Raw genomic sequence first — 19,266 nt, forward strand, 5'->3', positions numbered from 1 at the left:
AAATATCTCCCATCTATAAGCCAATCCTACAGCAATCCTGTATTTATTTCTGTGTACATCAGCGGTCTAATCTTCCCTTTAATAGCCAGATTTGTGTCACACGTAACCTTTATGGCTCTGCCTGGCGAGGTCGTTCCGTTAGGGAGCTCATAAGCTCCGCTCGTATCAGTCATGTAATGTACTGACAGCTCTAACCTTCCCATGCGGCCTCATGTGCCATCCTCCCTCCAGCCTATTGACCAAAGCAATAAGCCATTCTATATGGTGTATTAAAGTCATTTTCCACATGCTTCCTCAGCACCTCCCATTGTTCATGCAAGCTCCTGCTGACCAAGGGGGAAAAGAAGAGCACAAGAGAAAGAGATAGAAAAGAAATAAATAAATAAAAACATGCTTTCAACTAAATTGCAACACTTTACACCGCTACACCAGTTAAGAACCAGAATTGTCACTCTCTCGTCATTTGGTTGCGCTGCTTTCAGCTGTGAAAAGCACTGCGATTATTGTGGTCGCTCCGTGGGCAATTTTACCATTGTCAAAGTGAGGCCAAAACGGGCTCCTAACACTGCTTTCTTCTCTGTGCCTAAAGATATTCTATTGTGTTTGAGGATGGGGGCTTGGCCGTTACCTGGCCAGCTTGGCCACCGTGATGCCCATATGCGAGGTCCGGAGGCTCCTAATGTCAGAAGTGCTAACAGGAATGGGTGCAACATGCCTCGGCCGCTGTGCTGATATCAGCTCTGCTGCTGCACTATGTGACAAATGATTCCAATCTAGGCTGCATGCCCTTGACTTGACCCTGGCAACAGGGCAAGCGCAGCCAATGGAAAAGATGTGCTCTAATAAAGCTTAGACCAGACGAAGGACGGCGGAAGGGGGGTGGGGTGGGGGGAGGATGGAAGCGTGAACGAACGAGGGCTGGGAAGGAGGCGGGGGAGCTTGGACATCTCAGGTGCAGAAGGATAATGAGATCGCTTGTTTGTTCAGTGAAAATTACCCTGCAAGACCTTGCTCGGCAAAGCAGCCATCTTGTCTGGATTGTGAATTGGGCTAATTCCTGAGGGTACGTGTCGTGTCAAGGATTGCAATCTCTTTTTACACAGCACCTCTGGCACAGCGCAAACATGTAAATGGGGTCTGATGCCACCCTCATGCCCCACACACTCCCTCCACGAAGCGTACCCATGCCACCCCCTCCGCCCGCTTCAGAAACCCAGCCCTGTAAAATGAGCACATACTTGCCAAGCTCGGCGGTGGATACGCGCAGATCTCCGGAAAGGTCCGGGTGGCATGCTGGGTATGCAAATGAAATCCTCCTTCCCTTATTTTCACCTCACACCACCCTGCTGGTGAAGCAGTCCCCTGATTCTAATCCTTCTCCACTGTTGTTCTTCCTCTCGGTCAGTCTATCTTGCTCATCGTCTTCCTCTTTCAAAATCACACTAGGAAGCAGATTCTGACAAAAGACATGCTTATTCGGGACAGCAGCTACAATTTTATCCTATTCATGCTCTGGAAACAAAATCATGCGTTATTGAGGGCAAAAAAACTGCACTGGCCAAAATAAACCAAATTATTTCATGAAACACTAATTGTAGATTAGGTGTGTGTGTGTGTGTATATATATGTGTATATATACACACATATATTTTATATTGTAATAATTTCACAGTTACTTTCCAAATGAACGTAGAAACAACATAACGGCAGTATATTTTAAATATTTTTTGTAATGGAATTTTTTTGTAATAAAGGCCAGTATCAGTGATACCAAAACGGCTACGGATGTATCTATGAAATGTATTTTTATTTTAACATTAATGACAGACATTCAACATTACATTATAATTGAAAGCTACCAATTCACATGTCACGCTTGAATGGTTTAAACACATTTTCATTAATAAAAGTGTGATAATGTAATGCTAGCCAAAGGATGACAGTCATTTTGATCCGTCCGTTAGCTCTTAAAGGGACAGGTGGCTATATATATATATAGTAGTCAAGACACTGCTAACGCTATTTGGTCTCATCAGCTGGTTCTGCTCAGCTGATTTGCATCAGTCCATCAGCTGTTCAAACTCCCCTCGCTGCTAATGGCTTGATATAAACAGCGCGCATCTTCAAACAGATTCAGTGCGCTCCTAAACTGCTGTTGCTAACTCTTTGCTGCCCACCACCTCCCCAGCTCCTCCATGTCGTGTATAACGTGGAATTTTACTTTGTCATCTCATTGCTGCTCTGTTCATAGGGGGAATAGTTCAGCTCTCACAGCGCTAAACTTTGCGAGCTGCTGCCCTAACGCTGGTCAGAGGACAGAGGTCAGAGGACTCCCCGAACAGAGTCATACCGCCAAAACATTCATTCAGAATTATCAACTTGAATTGCAATTTATTCAAAAATTCCTAAATCATTTTTATTTGTTCTTGACTTAATAGACCTGACAGAACTGTGCATGTTGACAGTTTTAAGTGTGTAACAAGAAACAAAACAGAATTGAAGTTTAGTGTGTGTGTCTCAGACAGTGCGAGAATTGTTTTAACGGGAATTGTTCTCAACGGGAATTGTTTTAACACTTTTTAACATCAAGCAAGTCACGTAGACTATCAAAACCTTTCAGATATTGTGTGTCATTGCGATATGCATAATGCGATATGTACATTTGCGATATTTCGATAATTTCGATGTATTGCACAGGCACAGCCCTATTATATATATATATATATATATACATACATACACATACACATACACACACACACACACACACACACACACACACACACACACACACACACACACACACACACACACACACACACACACACACACACACACACACACACACACACACACACACACACACACACACACACACACACACACACACAAATAATTCAGTGCACACTCATACCAGAAGAACTGTATTCAAGTTATTATATTGATGGGCTGAATTATTATATATTTCCATAAATTAGGACCAAAAATTGCAGCATGTCATTGACACAAAGACTGTTAGATTGATTGTCAGTTCTCAAAATCAAGAAAAAAAAACAGTCCATGAAAGACCATACTAGTCTGACTTCCTCAACATCTCAAACCTGCAAAAGGTTTAGAGAGTCACTATGAGATTGTCGGTGACGCTCTCAGTTTGGCATGATTTGTCAAAGCCACTGTGAGGGCAATGTATCGAATCAGACCTGACACTGAGAAAAACAGCATTTGGAAGCAACACAAACCTTTCCAGTGTGTTGAATGTGATATGACAGCCCAAGCTACAATCCCATTGCCAGGATTCTATCTGGTCAACAGCTTTTTAAGCCACTTGAAGCTCAATGCATTAGCATGGTGGAAACATGTTGACATACTATGGATCTGCTCCGAAGCTAGAATGAAACAACACAGTTTAACAGTGACGGACGTCCAAAGCAGCTGCATGGCTACAATGCATGATTGAAAAACATGTCACACACTACACAGAAGGTAAACCGAGCATTTTGACGGCATAAGTGGACGGGGACATGCTGTGATCTGAAAGCTGCTCTTGAGAGCGTATACAAAGACTGGCATACAAATTCACAGCTGACACACAGAGGTCAGAATCTAAAAAGGGCTTTTTTTATCAGCACAGGCTAGTGAAATGACAGCTATACATATACAAGGACAGCTTGCATTATATAACATACAAAAGTAATGTGCCATTTACTTTAAAGAGGACTTATTTCGTTTTGTTTTAAATTTTTAACCTTTTTAGTGGGCGATGTTGCTGTTTGAGCATGAAACATGTCTGCAAAGTTACAAAGTGCAAAGTTCACTCCAAAGGGAATTGTTTCCTATATCAGTAAGCACTAGTGTTGTAGTCAAGAGCACCTAATCTGAGACCAAGACTAGAGTGTTTTGAGACCAAGGCAAGGCCAAGACTTTGAGGGGAAGACCAAGATTTATAAAGATTCGCATTACCGTCTGAGAAATTACTTATTGTTCAATAAATATAGACATAAGACAATAGAGCTGTTACCAATCAAATGAAATCATTAACAACTAAATTAATCGTTGCACTGGGGAGTTGGTATAGAAGATCTAAATTGGTAAATTACAAATGCATAAATAATGTTGAGAATAATGTTTTGTAAAAAAATACAGAATTAAATAAGAGAAAAAAAAATTACCACTTAGCGCCTCCGGTGGACGTTTTACCCCAAATGTGCAGGTAAACGTACCTGGAGGTACATAATTAGGGGGGTTGCAAAAATGTAGGCAGAGTAACGTATTTCCTATGAGCCTGGGTTGTAATATCAATCAGGTACAACAAAGACAGGTGAAGTGAATAACACTGACTATCTTTTGATCACGGCACACGTTATTGGGTGGGATATATTAGGCAAAAGTGAACATTTTGTCTTCAAAGTTGATGTGTTAGAAGCAGGAAAAATGGCCAAGTGTTATGATTTGAGCAAGTTTTACAGTGGTCAAATTGTTCTGGGTCAGAACATCTCCAAAACTGCAGTTCTTTTGGGGTGTTCCCGGTCTGCATTGGTCAGTATCTATCAAAAGTGGTTCAAGGAAGGAATTAGTGGTGAACCGGCGAAAGGGTAATGGGTGGCCAAGGCTCATTCATGCACGTGGGGGCGAAGGTTGGCCCGTGTGGTTCGATCAAACAGACAAGCTACTGCACCTTAATTTGCTCAAGAAGTTAATGCATCGCAGTTTGTTGCATATGGGGCTGCATAGCCACAGACCAGTCAGGGGGTCCATGTTGACCCCTTTCCACAGTCGAAAGCACCAACAGTGTAACCTGGTCTTACCAGACTCTCGTACATTTCATTTGTACAGAGAGTCTGGCCACTCTCCATTGACAAGTGTTTTCTTCTGCAAAGGCGGGTACTCTGTTGAAGTTTAAAACTATTGGGTCTGCCCTGAGCCACTCTGGATCTGCCATGACCAATTGCTACATTTGGTTGTGACGTATGTAATGCTCCCATCAAAATAAAGGTGCAGGCCACCTCAGTGATAAAACCATCGGATGAAACCTAAAACTCATGCATTTGGATTGTGCTTGTGTTATTCACGATGGATGGGAGAGTTTTGTGATCGGGAACCCACTGCTCACGTCGTCCGTAACATGATTGTATGCTGTAAATAAATTGTAATTTTCTTAGTATGATAAGAATAAATGTTCACATTCTTTTATTTTAATTTCTTTGAGCGGTGATGAAATATTCTGCTCTTGTAAATACTTGCCAGCATTTTAAAGAAATACAAGTCTAGAAATGCATCCAAATAACAGCAAAGCGCAACCGTACGGTGCTCTGAAGTAGACATAGAGGATATAAAGAGTGAATTTTGAAGTGATATATTCTTGAAAACTCTGAGATGTGGATTCGGACAGCTATTACATCATCACACGACTTTGGTGTTTGTCAAAAGCAGTAGGTAACTCGGCCGGGGATATTTATGTGGGTGGTGGGAAATGGACAGTAATAAAATCACTGACTAGCCCCTGTAAATTATGGCAAAGATTGTTATTGCTCCGGCTTTAACGTTTGTATATTTAGCTGCGGTGCCACAATGGAATGAATGGTTTCGTTTGCATCTTTCTCCACTGCCATGACTGAACTACAACTCAAACTAGCGCACAACACCACCATTCTCAGCCACTCCCTCTGTTTGCTGAATGGACCGGTAAAAATGTGTTCGGAGAAAACCTAAGAATACACCTCAGTCCCAGATGGAGAACTGAAGGAAAATTAAAATTGAGCGGAAGTGTGTACGAGTGAAGAGCCAGGCTACCAACAGTGAGGACGTGAGCATGAGAAATGGACCTAGAGCAATGGAAGAAGGTGGCCTGGTCTGATGAATCATGTTTTCTTTTAAATCACGTGAATAGCCGGGTACATGGGAACACATGGCACCAGCATGCACAATGGGAAGAAGGCAAGCCAGCGGAGACAGTGTAATGCTTTGGACAAAGTTCTGCTGGAAACCTTGGATCCTGCCATCCATGTGGATGTTACATTGATACATACCACTTACCTAAGCATTGTTGCAGACCGTGTACACCCTTTCACAAGAACAGTATTGCCTGGTTGCTTTGGCTTTTTCAGAAAGATAATGCACCCTGCCACAAAGAAAAAAATGGTTCAAGAATGGTTTGAGCAGCACAATAACGATTTTGAGGTGTTGACTGGGCCTTCAAATTCCTCAGATCTGAATCCAATCGAGAATCTGTGGGATGTGCTGAACAAAAATGTCAGATCCACGGAGGCCCTACCTTGCAACTTACAGGACTTAAAGGATCTGCTGCTAACATCTTGGTGCCAGATACCACAGCACACCTTCAGGGGTCTAGTGGAGTCCATGCTTTGATGGGACACGGCTGTTTTGGCAGCAAAAGTGGGACCAACTCAATATTAGGAAGGCAGTCATAATGTAATGCCTGATCTGTGTATATTCACAGTTTTTTTTATTAAATATGTCTTTAGATTTTGGACCACTTTATACTTATACGCCATCAGCAGTAGTTCACAGCATATTTTTTGTAGGAATCTTGGTAACATACAGCCAGAACACTCTGTATTTTCTCCTAGTTTCCCACATGGCCATTATATGATATTATATTTCTGATCAGTGTCTGACCATGCCTGAATACACTGAGTGACCCGGAGGTGAGAATACCACTATATCCCATCGCTGGCCCACTGAGCCATTCCTCTTCTCTAAAGGCCATTATCCATACCATTTTACAGCAACTGGACTCTTACTGCCATAAGGGAGAGAGCTGGGGAATTAGGGAAGAGAAGGTGTAGATGGGTTCAGTGTCACCATACCTGCTGGGAGGATGTTTCATGGGGTCATTATAGAAATTACTGTCTCAGAACAAATTGGAGCGGAGTGATTCTCCAAATAAGACTAAGACTAAGGAGTGTCAGCTCTGCAACATAAAGGTATACATCCACAGGACGACAAAACTGAAACAGGATGGGACACATGTTGTGTGATCTGTTCTCTCTTACAACACTAAAGGCAATATTGATACACTCAATCAATAGATGATCCTATAGGTGATGCCAAACCGTTAACTGCAGTCCAGTACAATTGCAAAGTATAATTCAAACATACAATGTACTACCAACATTTTTTTTGCCATATGATGCAATAAACAATACAACAATATAAGAATTTTCCGTTGAAGACTGGAAAAATGTTGCCTGGTCTGATGAGTCTCAATTTCTGTTGAGACATTCAGATGGTAGAGTCAGAATTTGGCGTAAACAGAATGAGAACATGGATCCATCATGCCTTGTTACCACTGTGCAGGCTGCTGGTGGTGGTGTAATGGTGTGGGGGATGTTTTCTTGGCACACTTTAGGCCCCTCAGTGCCAGTTGGGCATTGTTTAAATGCCACGGCCTTCCTGCGCATTGTTTCTGACCATGTCCATTGCTTTATGACCATGCTTTAATTAAAACATTTAAAGAATTTATGTAAAGTTAAATGTTATTGTCGAGATGCATTTCTTTTAAAGCTATGCAGAATATTTCATAGATTGTTTAACTGTTACAATATTTGTATTTGATTCTTATCAACATTATTTTATTGGTAACACTTTGCAATAAGGTTCCCATTCAGTAAATCACTCTCGATACCACGTTGGAGTAACAACTAATAGGATTTCTATTCATTAGTACACCGAAGTGGCGTCTCCGTTCCCTCCTTCAGGGAACGAGGGTTACATATGTAACAGAACCGTTTCATTTGTTAACATTAGTTAACTGCATTAGATTAAATGAACTAACAATGAAACGTATTTATAATGTATTTATTAATCTCAGTTCATATTAATCTTAACATTTGCTAATACTTGAATCTAATCAAAAGTTTTATCTGTTAACATTAGTTACTTTTATTTTATAATGTTTAGGGGATCTTATCCAATTTATGTGAGTCAGGACCACTGGACTTAATACTTTCTTCAAAGAATCATAACTATATAAAAAGTGTGGTACCATTTAATACGACCAAGGGGGATGTGTCACATATTTAAAGACAATGGATCAGATGGGCAACAGCTGTTAGACCACTTAAATTGGTCTTAGGCTAGAACGTAGGACACAGCATTTACAAATACAAGAAATATAACAAAAGGCCCAGACTCACTCTATCACTGTCAGGGCAGAATGCAAGAGCGGCACTTTTAGATGCCCTGCAAAAGTGTGTGTACGTGTGAGTCTGAGCGAGTGTGTGCTCCGCCACTGCAGACGGCTGCATCAATGAGCTTTTCTGTGCCCTCTTAAGATAATGAAAATAATACAGGGCACAAAGAAATAAATAAATATATCTGACCATCTTGGAACGGGGTCCCACATTGCAGGTGGAAAGATTAATGCCCGAGTACAGTCCATGCACAAATGTCTGTGTATCAATGGCTTTTCAATTCACTTATGCTTTATAACGGGCAAGGTCAAAAAGCAATTTGTGCAACACAAGAAATAAATGAAATAAAACAGCAGCAAATTAAATAACAAGAGCAAAGCTGGCCCTGCAGATAAATTGTGGAGGTTAAAGACTGGAGAGACATTTAAAAACAGAAAGAAAACTAACATAAAAACTGATTAAGTTGTTTTGATTTGACTAATTATGAATAATTATGACATTATCAACTCTGTTGTGTCAGAAAGCCTTGTTTGTTGAATGTGTTTTAAATTCAGTTTTAATTGTATTGAATCTGATTATTGTTAATTTACTTGTGCCCTTGAATAAAGTAGGCAATATTGTTCAACATTTTAATTAAGGTTCTGGAAGAACATAAAATACTGATATTCATTCTTTATTTTTTTTTATCCCATTTTTACAGTCGAGACAAAAACTGATTCTGGAACAATACAATTTGAATCTTTTCAAATCCTACACTCACTTTGGTCAGATATAATTCTGTAAAAACGTAATTTTTACTTCATTATACACCCATTCAAAAGTATGGGGTTAGTAAGAATGTTTATGTTTTTGAAACAATGTATGTTATGCCCACCAAGGCTGCATTTATTTGATCAATCAATCAATCAATCAATCAATCAATCAATCAATCAATCAATCAATCAATCAATCAATCAATCAATCAATCAATCAATCAATCAACCAATCAACCAATCAACCAATCAATCAACCAATCAACCAATATATAAATCAATCAATCAACCAATCAACCAATCAACCAATCAATCAACCAATCAACCAATATATAAATCAATCAATCAATCAAACAAACAATCAACCAATCAATTAAACCAAATCAAATCAAATCATATAAAAAAATCAACCAACCAACCAAATAAAAGTGATAAATTATTACTATTTAAAAAATTATTTTCTATTTGAATTTACTTTAAAATGCAATTTATTCCTCTGATGTTAAAGCTGGATTTTCAACATCATTACTCCAGTCACATGATCCTTCAAATATCATTCTAATATGCTGATTTCAGAGGTGGACAGTGAGTAAATTAAGTACTTTTTTTTTTTTTTTCAGTGTATAGGGTCTGTGCATTCAGCCTTAAAGTGATAGCCGCTTTGTAAAGAGCTTTGTAACTTTTATACAAGTATTGAAATGAGTCGTATAAAACGAGTCGAATGCTAGCATGTCAGTTGGAGCATCACTGACTGGCTTAAACCATGATGGCATAGCATTTTTTACAACAGTAATAAGATAATGCGTTGACATAAAAAATTTTTTTTTTACTTTTGATACTTAAATACTTTTGAAAACAAATGCTTCTGTACTTTTGCACAAGTAAAAGTCTGTTTTTAGAACTTTTACTTGTAACATAGTAATATTGGAACAGTAGTACTGTTACTTTTACTCAAGTAATAGAGTCGTGTACTTTGTACGCATCTGGTTGATTTAGTGCTCAAGAAACATTTGTGCTGCTTGATAGTTTTGTGGAAAACGTGACACATTTTCTCCAGGATTCTTCGAATAGAAATATAAAAGAGCAGCAGTTAGTTTCTAACAGTATACATGTTAGTTATACTGTCACTTTGACCAACTTAATGCATCTCTGCTGTAAAAAAAAAAAAAAAAAAAAAAAAAAAAAAAAACATTATCTGAAGAAACATTAACTGAAGAAAGATATTGCTAAGTTTTAAAAAGTAGTGCACATTTTGGCGAAAAGTTTTATTAAGTAATTGACCCTATTTACTTTGTTAGTACAGATTAAAGGTCTCAGGGTAAACAATTAAATTGTGCAAGTTAATAAAAAAAAAAAGATTTTTGCAGTTATCTTTAATTAAAGTGAGTAATTTCCCATATCTTCCCTCCTCACCTCTTTCCCTATCAAACGCCATTCTTCCCTCCTCATTGTGTCAACATGCTATGAATATCATGGAGAATTAATTCACAGGACACAAAACAGCCTGAAGCAAAACTCAGTGTGATGTGTTATATAAGCATAAAAGAGGAAGTAAAGGATGATCCCGTTTCCTGCTCGAGTCCAAGCAGGCTCCGAAGGGGGCAAGTGCCAGAAACCGTTTAAGCCAAAACGTTTCCTTCTCTAAAACTGCATCTCATACACTTTTTCCAAGGCAGTGCTGGTGCTGGTTCGGAGCAAGAGCCTAGTTTCAAATCGGTTCTTTGTCTTTCCACACCCAAAGCACCAGCTTCGAACCAGAAAAATTGGTTCTTACAGGCCCACTGAAGTGCTTTGGAACGCGTCGCATTATTTAATGTGTTGATGTGATTTCCCCTGAAACGGTTCCAGCTGTTAGCAGCTCCTCATCTTTTTTTGAAACAGCCAAAAGCGTTCCGTTAATATACTGTTTGACTAGAGCCTTTTCTGTTTGGTAAAGCCAGTTTCCTCTAAGCGTTTATCATCATAATCTCCTCCATATCGCTTTGAAATGCAGCATTCTGTGTGGAATTGAAATGGGTCCGATATGTTTTGTTGTCTGCGCAGACTCCCGCATATGATCCGCGCTGCTCTCTCGTGTCTGTAGTCTAACTTTAGACCAGAGCCGTTGGTTTGTGTGCGCTGCTGCGGTGCGTGAAACTAACGTGAAAACAGACTTAATTCGCCTCAACTGAAAGCATATTTTTTACACTGAATTGTTTCCTAACAAATATATAGTGCACTGTATGCCTTTCTCCATGTAGAAATTAGTAAATGTGTGAAACACTGACCGATTTCAACCGCAGCTTAGCAGTGTAGGGGGCGGGCTTTAGATTCTAGAGAGCATTTTGATTGGACAGAACATTTCATGAGAAGGTGAAGTCTGTGATGATGTCATCAAAATCTGTAATTTATTTTAACGAAAGTGAGAGACTGTACGTTTTGTACGAGCGCAACCGTGCTCTGCAGTGGACAAAAAGTATATAAAGAGGAAAATTTGGAGTGATATATTCTTAAAAAATCTGAGATGTGGTTTTCGGACAGCTATTACATCACCACATGACCTTGCTGTTTGTCAAAAGCAGTAGGTAACTTGGACGGGGATTTTTACACAGATGGTGGGAAATTAATGGCAATAATATCACTGACTAGCCCCTGTTAATGATGGCAATACCTTCGGACCTCATGAGAAACAATTGCCGTCCGAATAGGGCTTCAGCAAACTCCTTCACCACTAATGGAGCGAGATTTCACCCTGAATTTTCCCAAATTCACCCTGTTGGGGAGAAGGGCACAACATTATGGCCACCAACAAACCCCAGCAAAGATTGTTATTGCTCCGGCTTTAACTTCTGGATATTCGGCAGTGGTGCCACAACAGAATGAATGGTTTCGTTCGCATCTTTCTCCGCTGCCATTACTGAACTACAACACAAACTAGCGCACAACATCACCGTCATCGTTCTCAGCCACTCCCTCTGTTCGCTGATTGGACCGGTAAAAATTTGTTCGGAGAAAACCTAAGAATACACCTCAGTCCCAGACGTAGTACTGAAGGAAAATGAAAATTGAGGGGAAGTACATAGGAGGGCCGAGCCAGGCTAGCTATATTTAACACCTTAACTGATTTCTAAACCATATGGTAGACCTTTTCTCTGTAGATGCTTTCTCATGCAATGCTGTCTGAGGGCTCAAAGGTCATGCACATTCAACACAGGTTTCCTGCCTTGTGCTACATGTACTAAGATTTCTCTGGATTCCCTGAATTATTTCAAAATAGTATGCACGGTAGATGGTAAAAGACCTAAATTCTTTACAATCTTTTTGTTTGACAATAATCTGATGAGACTTGGCACAAAGTAATGAGCCATCTTTGCTTGCAAAAGAGTTTAACTTGGATATTCTATAAACTTTTCACTTTTATTGTGCCTTTGTCCCAACTTTTTGGGAGTGTGTAGCCATCAAAATCTAATTTTGATATTTACAAAACACAATTAAATTGTTCAGTGAAAACATTGGAAATCTCAGAAAATTTGAATATTACTGAAAACCAATACAAATAAAGGATTTTTAGAAATATTGGCCAGCCGGAAAGCATGAAAATGAAAAGTAGGAGCATGTACAGCATTCAATACTTAGTTGGGCCTCCTTTTGCCTGAATTATTTCAGCAATGTGGCGTGGCAAGTAATCGATCAGTCTGTGGCACTGCTCAGGTGTTATGGGAGCCCATGTTGCTCTGATAGTGGCCTTAAGATCTTCTGCATTGTTGGGTCTAGCATATCACATCTTCCTCTTCACAATACTTTATAGATTTTCTGTGTGGGTTAAGGTCAGGTGAGTTTGCTGGCCATTTAAGAACAGGTATACCTTGGTCCTTAACACAGGTACTGGTTGCTTTAGCACTGTGTGCAGGTGCCAAGTCCTGTTGGAAAATGAAATATGCATCTCCATAAAGTTGGTCAGCAGCAGGAAGCATGAAGTGCTCTAAAACTTCTTGGTATACGGGTGCATTGGCTTTGGACCTAAGAAAACACAGTGGACCAACACCAGCAGATGACATAGCACCCCAAACTATCACTGACTGTGGAAACTTTACACTGGACCTCAAGCAACGTGGATTGTGTGCCTCTCCTATCTTCCTCCAGATTCTGTGCCTCTGATTTCCAAAGGAAATGCAAAATTTACTTTCATCAGAGAACATAACAGCAGCCCTTTTTGTCTTTAACCCAGTCAAGACACTTCTGACGCTGTCTGTTGTTCAAGAGTGGCTTGACACAAGGAATTTGACAGCTGAAACCCATGTCTTGCATACGTCTGTGCGTAGTGGTTCCTGAAGCACTGACTACAGCTTCAGTCTGGAATGTGAATCTCCCCCACATTTTTGAATGTGTTTTGTTTCACAGTCTTCTCTAGGGTGCGGTTATCCCTATTGCTTGTAAAAAAAAAAAATTCTACCACAACTTTTACTTCCCTTCGCCTCTCTATTAATGTGCTTGGACACAGAGCTCTGTGAACAGCCAGACTCTTTTGCAATGACCTTTTGGGTTTTGCCTTCCTTGTGCAAGGTGTCAATGGTTGTCTTTTGGACAACTGTCAAGTCAGCAGTCCTCCCCATTATTGTGTAGCCTACAGACCTATGCTGCATCCCAATTCGCCTACTTATACCTAAAAGTATGTACTCTTTTTGTGAAGAAAAGGTATATACTTTTGAGTGTGTAGCAGAAAAGTATGCAAGCTTCGGGACATACTTCGCCATCTTTAACGGGCTCTGTCGCTTACGTGCATCCTGTCACCGTTTATCTGCCCTGTCAATCATCGTCAGATTCGTCACAGTTCAAATCCTCCACATTCAGATTAATCTCCTATCGAAGAGAAATGTAGCTGCTCATTGATCTGCCATGATGTGTGGGTCTTTTTGGGTCAGAGACTCCTCATGTGTTTGCAGTTTAAATATAATGATGCATTTAAAAGTTAATGGCCAAACGTGTCATTAAAAAAGTTCACAATGCTGCTGCAGGTGAAATATAATGTGGACAACACTGAATACATATATTTTGTCAGGTTAAATACTGATAGTTGGTCACTCAAACCCCTTTATCTAAACTTCTCTACCTAACCGTCGAACTCGCACATCCGTCATGTTTGTAGTTTTTTTAACGCTTTTTATCTGCGTTTGTAGTTCTAATCAAATCCTCGTCCAACTCGCAATGGGTTGTGGGCAATATCAGCCGTTTGACTGCCCATCGATCCATACTTCGAATTCGGACCGGAAATAGTAAACCATCCAGGAAACTTTGGAATACTCTTTTCAACATACTACGATTTGGGACATACTAATTCTATTTCCGAATACTATTTAGGATATATAGTATGCGAATTGGGACGCAGGGCTAGATTGAGACCATTTAAAGCCTTTGGAGGTGTTTTGAGTTAATTAGCTGATTAGAGTGTGGCACCAGGTGTCTTCAATATTGAACCTTTTCACAATATTCACATTTTCGGAGATACTGAATTTGGGATTTTCCTTAGTTGTCAGTTATAATCATCAAAATTAAAAGAAATAAACATTTGAAATATATAAGTCTGTGTGCAATCAATGAATATACTCAACAAGTTTCACTTTTTGAATGGAATGAGTTCAATAAATAAACTTTTTGATAATATTTTAATTAAATGACCAGCACCTGTATGTCAGTTAAAGTTGAAAGATAATTTATAGATCAAAGTCAAATTCTTGATTTCATTACATTTGACTAAATATTCCAACTTCATGTATTTAATGTCTATGTATTACTATTATTATTATTATTATAAAAAATAATGATCAGGTTACTCAATCAAAATAATTGATCAATAACTCAAAATATTCATTAGTGATGGTGAATATAAGCCCTAGATTAGTAAAAAAAAAAAAAAAAAAAAAAAAATGCACCTGTAATTTGTCATTGAAGATTTCTATTTAGTAATAATAATAAATTTGTTGTTATGTTGCCAGGTGTTGCGTCCCTGTCATTAGAATAAGGTGACATCTGGTTGCAAAGTTACTTATAGTTTATAGAACACCTAAAGCGGATAACCGACAAAACGTTACCAATAGTTGCACTAAATAAAAAATCTATTAGAACAGGCATGATGCTTCTGCAACTCATATAGACCAGTCCATGAATGTTAAAGATTGTTGAAAAGCTGCAAATAAAAAGGTAACCTCACTAGCTCTTGACATCAAGTTTAACTGCTATCCTGGTAGCACAACTACAAGAAATGAATTCCTGGAAAAAACACAAACCAAGCACAGTACATTTGCAAACTAGCAGCAATAAGGAGGTGGCGGGCATCCTCCTCTCAAGGTTATAGCCTACCGGGCTTCCCTGCAGTGAACGTGGCCATGGGTCGCTCATTTTTCAGCGTTAGCTGTCAGAGCGAAAGACTCCTTAGCTCAGTCTGGCACCTGACACTTTTATTAAGCGACACAACCTCCATGTCACCCGCACCTCCAAACAAGACAGTTTTTGTTTTTGTGGGTGGATTTGACATGCCATTTTCTCTCCACTATAGTATTTTCAATCATAAAAAAGGGGGAAAACAGTTTATTACTGTTTAGCTGTATCCGTCTGCTGTGCTGAGAGTAATGAAAAGCTGCAGGCTCAATATTTTACACAATGATGCATTTTTTGGAGCACACTTCTACAGGGCATCTATGAAACAATGGGTGTCATAACCAAAAGGTGCGTGTTATTAATCTCCTAGCCCTCCCCAATCAATCAGCTTCGTCCTCCACAAACAGCGTAATGCATTACACCGCTAAACGAAAGAGCACATTTCACTGGCGCACAAAGGCGAAGCTCAGGAGGAGATGTCTTCCTCAGACAAAGCAGTCATGCATTACCACTAAAGAGCTTCTTCTGGTTGTTATGAGCATTACTGAACAATTTGACTCTGAGGGATAAGTAGATGTTCTGTAATTCATACCAATTTATTATTTTCTCCCCCCTGCCAAATGGAGTAGGAAGAGCCGTGGCGGTAATGGTGCACTCATTTTATTACACTGTTACAGCGTAAAGCAGTGGCTCTTGTTGTGCAGCTCCTGTTCACGGGGAGAGAAGTGAGACAAATGCAGTTTGAAGGTGTAAAGTAAAGATGTGTTAAGCAGACACAAAACCTGACCACATGAAGAAGCACATATGCACTTTGTACCAATCTCAACATCCCATGCAGACTAAGAAAGACATACATGTTCATTAAGGAGCTAATCAGAAGAAAATACAGCATCATAGACGCAACTGGGAATCATTTGAAAGGTATGTTGTGAGGTCATCCTATCAAATGTTTCTGGCAAAAGCCACTATGCCCTACACTGCAAATTCATGTTGGAAGATCATACCGGAGCAATTATTCAAAACCTTTGATTAGCCTCGATGTACGCAATCACAGCTGAAAATCAATTTTCAGGGACATCCGGAAATCAAAAGCAAGTGCCGTGCCAACAGGCCATACGCATGTTTGAGTTGAAGGTTCCTCTCTTTTTCTGACATTTTTAAAATTAGGCAGCTTTTTTCCCCATTTGGGGCTAATCAAGTGAAACAGCAGTGAGCTCGCTGTTGAGATGCTGCCAAAAACGGAAAACAGTCAGTGAAGTGGAGCCAGGTACGCTCCAATTAGTGTTTGCGTAACTTAATGCGAACTGCTGGTAACCAGCGCTCGGCGTCCAGGCAGTTGTCACTGCAGTTACACACATCCTCCATCAAATGTGCTAACGCATCCTGATTTGTTTTCCCTTTCAAAACTACCGTGAAAGTTGAAATGAGACATTTTCATGCCTGCATTGGTGCTAACGGGCAAAACAGTTTGGCTTCGGCGTTGATGAGAATGAGCAAATGTTATGGTGGCTGGCTGACACTTGACGGGTATGTGGCCTAAAACACCAAAATAATCTTATTTGTGAGGTATATCAAATTACCAGAGCCGTGTGTGGTGTGGTGTGGGATTTGTATTTTGCTGAAAGGAAAAAAGGCACGTTATGGGAAGCTCAGACAGTAGGTGTTATATTGATGTGATGAGCTAAATGTCAATTTGAACACTGTTTTGGTGTGGAGTTACAGTCTTTGTAAAGTGTATCGAGCAGTTTTGGCAACAAAGTCAGACAAAACTGAGAGGCAGAATTACTTTGCATGCCAAAAGTGTGCACTCCTTTGTGTGTGCTTGCATGTGTGGGGTTTTTATATTGGCGAAGATATGTCAGCACTTTTTATAAAAAGGCTGAGAACAAAAATGTTTTTTCATAGAGCAAATGTGGAGCAACAGAGCAACAGAAAAGGTGTTGCAATTAGGAATCTAGACAGATCTGGAAATAAAACTGTTCATTTCAGGACTATTATTAATTATTATCTTTTCTACCTTGAAAAGGAATGTACAGACCAAGACATACAAGATTTGGATTTGTAGTGGTATTGAAAAAAAAAATACATTTCATCATGCCATATGGAAGAGTTTTATGTTCATAGATTATTTTGCTCAATCATGGTATGTTGTCACAAACTACCATCACCTCTGACATAAAAGCACACAACACCTCATACACTTTTAACACACTCATCACCTGGGGTCTTATTTATAAAGCGTGTGTACGCACAAAACAGGGCTGGAAACGTACCAGTTCCCACGCAAAGGTTGTGATCAATAAAAAACAAACTTGACGGGAGAATGTGCACACCTTTAAGCAATCTTTGAGCTGTGCGTATGCACATTCTGGAGACAAAGGGAATTGGCGACACAGATGGTGAGGTAATGAACTGAAGTTAGATTGTAGAAAAAAAATGTGAGATTATAGAATTAATTAATGACATTTCATTTTCACTCCATTTCATACATTATATCCACATTGTCATGAATATTAAATCCAACAGTGTTATTTGTGCTGATGGTTTTAGTCTATATGCATCTAGTAAAATACAAACTAATTCAAAAATGTATTAAAATAATATATCGCTGCCTTACAGTCATATCGTCCACAACGGGAGCACAGGAGGAGATGGCGCGACAACATGTGATACAGAATAGCATGAAATAACCTCTTATGAGAGAACTGCACAACACAGTGTAAAAACTAAATATTTTCCTTAATGTAGGCTACATATATCATAAAATGTCAAAGTCTGCAAATACAGTCATGAAGCATAATCGCTACTCATCATCGGCCCTAACTATTACATTACAAAACTGTCATGAAGAAGCATGTGTTCACTATTTACATTTTCATCTTCAATTTTCCCCCACAAATTAATTCTGTGATTTTGTCGAGGTGTTAACGATCAGTCTATTTGTTGGAAACATATTAATCCTCCGGTGACCCGGGTATGTAATGCTTCATGATGGCACTGCTGGCACTGTTGGAGGATTACGGCAATGGCAGAATAAGGAGATAATGAGTTTTCATCTAGGGACATTATCAGCAAAACTGCATGAATTTTATTTTATTTGAAGTGTTTAAAATGAACGAAATTAACAAAATAGTTTTAATTAGCCTAAAATAACACTTTATTTATTTATGCTTTTATGGATATTTTGATATATTTATTCTAAAACATAAAAAGGATATTGAATGATATTCAGCAATGTAATGTGTAAGGCTTGTGCATTTATAGTATTTATAGTCCGTATCTAATATTTTTACCTTTGACAGTGTTAAACATGGTGTCACCTGGATGGGAATATGCATGCAAATGATATGCAGATGAGGTCATGCATAGCAAAACTAGGCGTTGTAAGCTCCATATATGGTGATTTCGGGGAGGGGACAGAGTGTAGAAGCACCTACGCAAAATTTGCTGCTGGCTGTGATTTATAAAGGGATTTTTGGGCAGCTTCTGGCGTACGCATGGTTTTATAAATCTGAAATTTTTTGTGCGTACGCAAAATCTAGCTTTTGTACATACGTACACTTTTAGGATGAAATCTACAATAATACCAACAGAGTTGTTTGATGCAAGTAAATGGTGCTCTATGCTATGATTTCTATACTGTTTATATGGCAGAATATTTGATCATGCAATATAGGCTATATATATATATATATATATATATATATATATATATATATATATATATATATATATATATATATATATATATATATATATATATATAGCGAGGCTTCGTTTTCCATTGATCACGTTTCTTAGAAAACAATACACACTCAGACACTGAGCTTCATATGAAATTGCACTGTGTACACGCTTTGAAGCTTCTGTGTCAAATGTAACATCACTACTTGTCTCTGGAGATTTCTCTAAAGTGATTCTCCAGCGATCTCCCACCTGCTCCTTGTTGTTCCAGTCTCCAGGCCTTTGCCTGTAAGCCTACTGCATTACCAGTATAGTCATCTGTA

Source organism: Pseudorasbora parva, chromosome 3 (assembly GCF_024679245.1).
Source record: "Pseudorasbora parva isolate DD20220531a chromosome 3, ASM2467924v1, whole genome shotgun sequence".
Taxonomy (NCBI): Eukaryota; Metazoa; Chordata; class Actinopteri; order Cypriniformes; family Gobionidae; genus Pseudorasbora; species Pseudorasbora parva.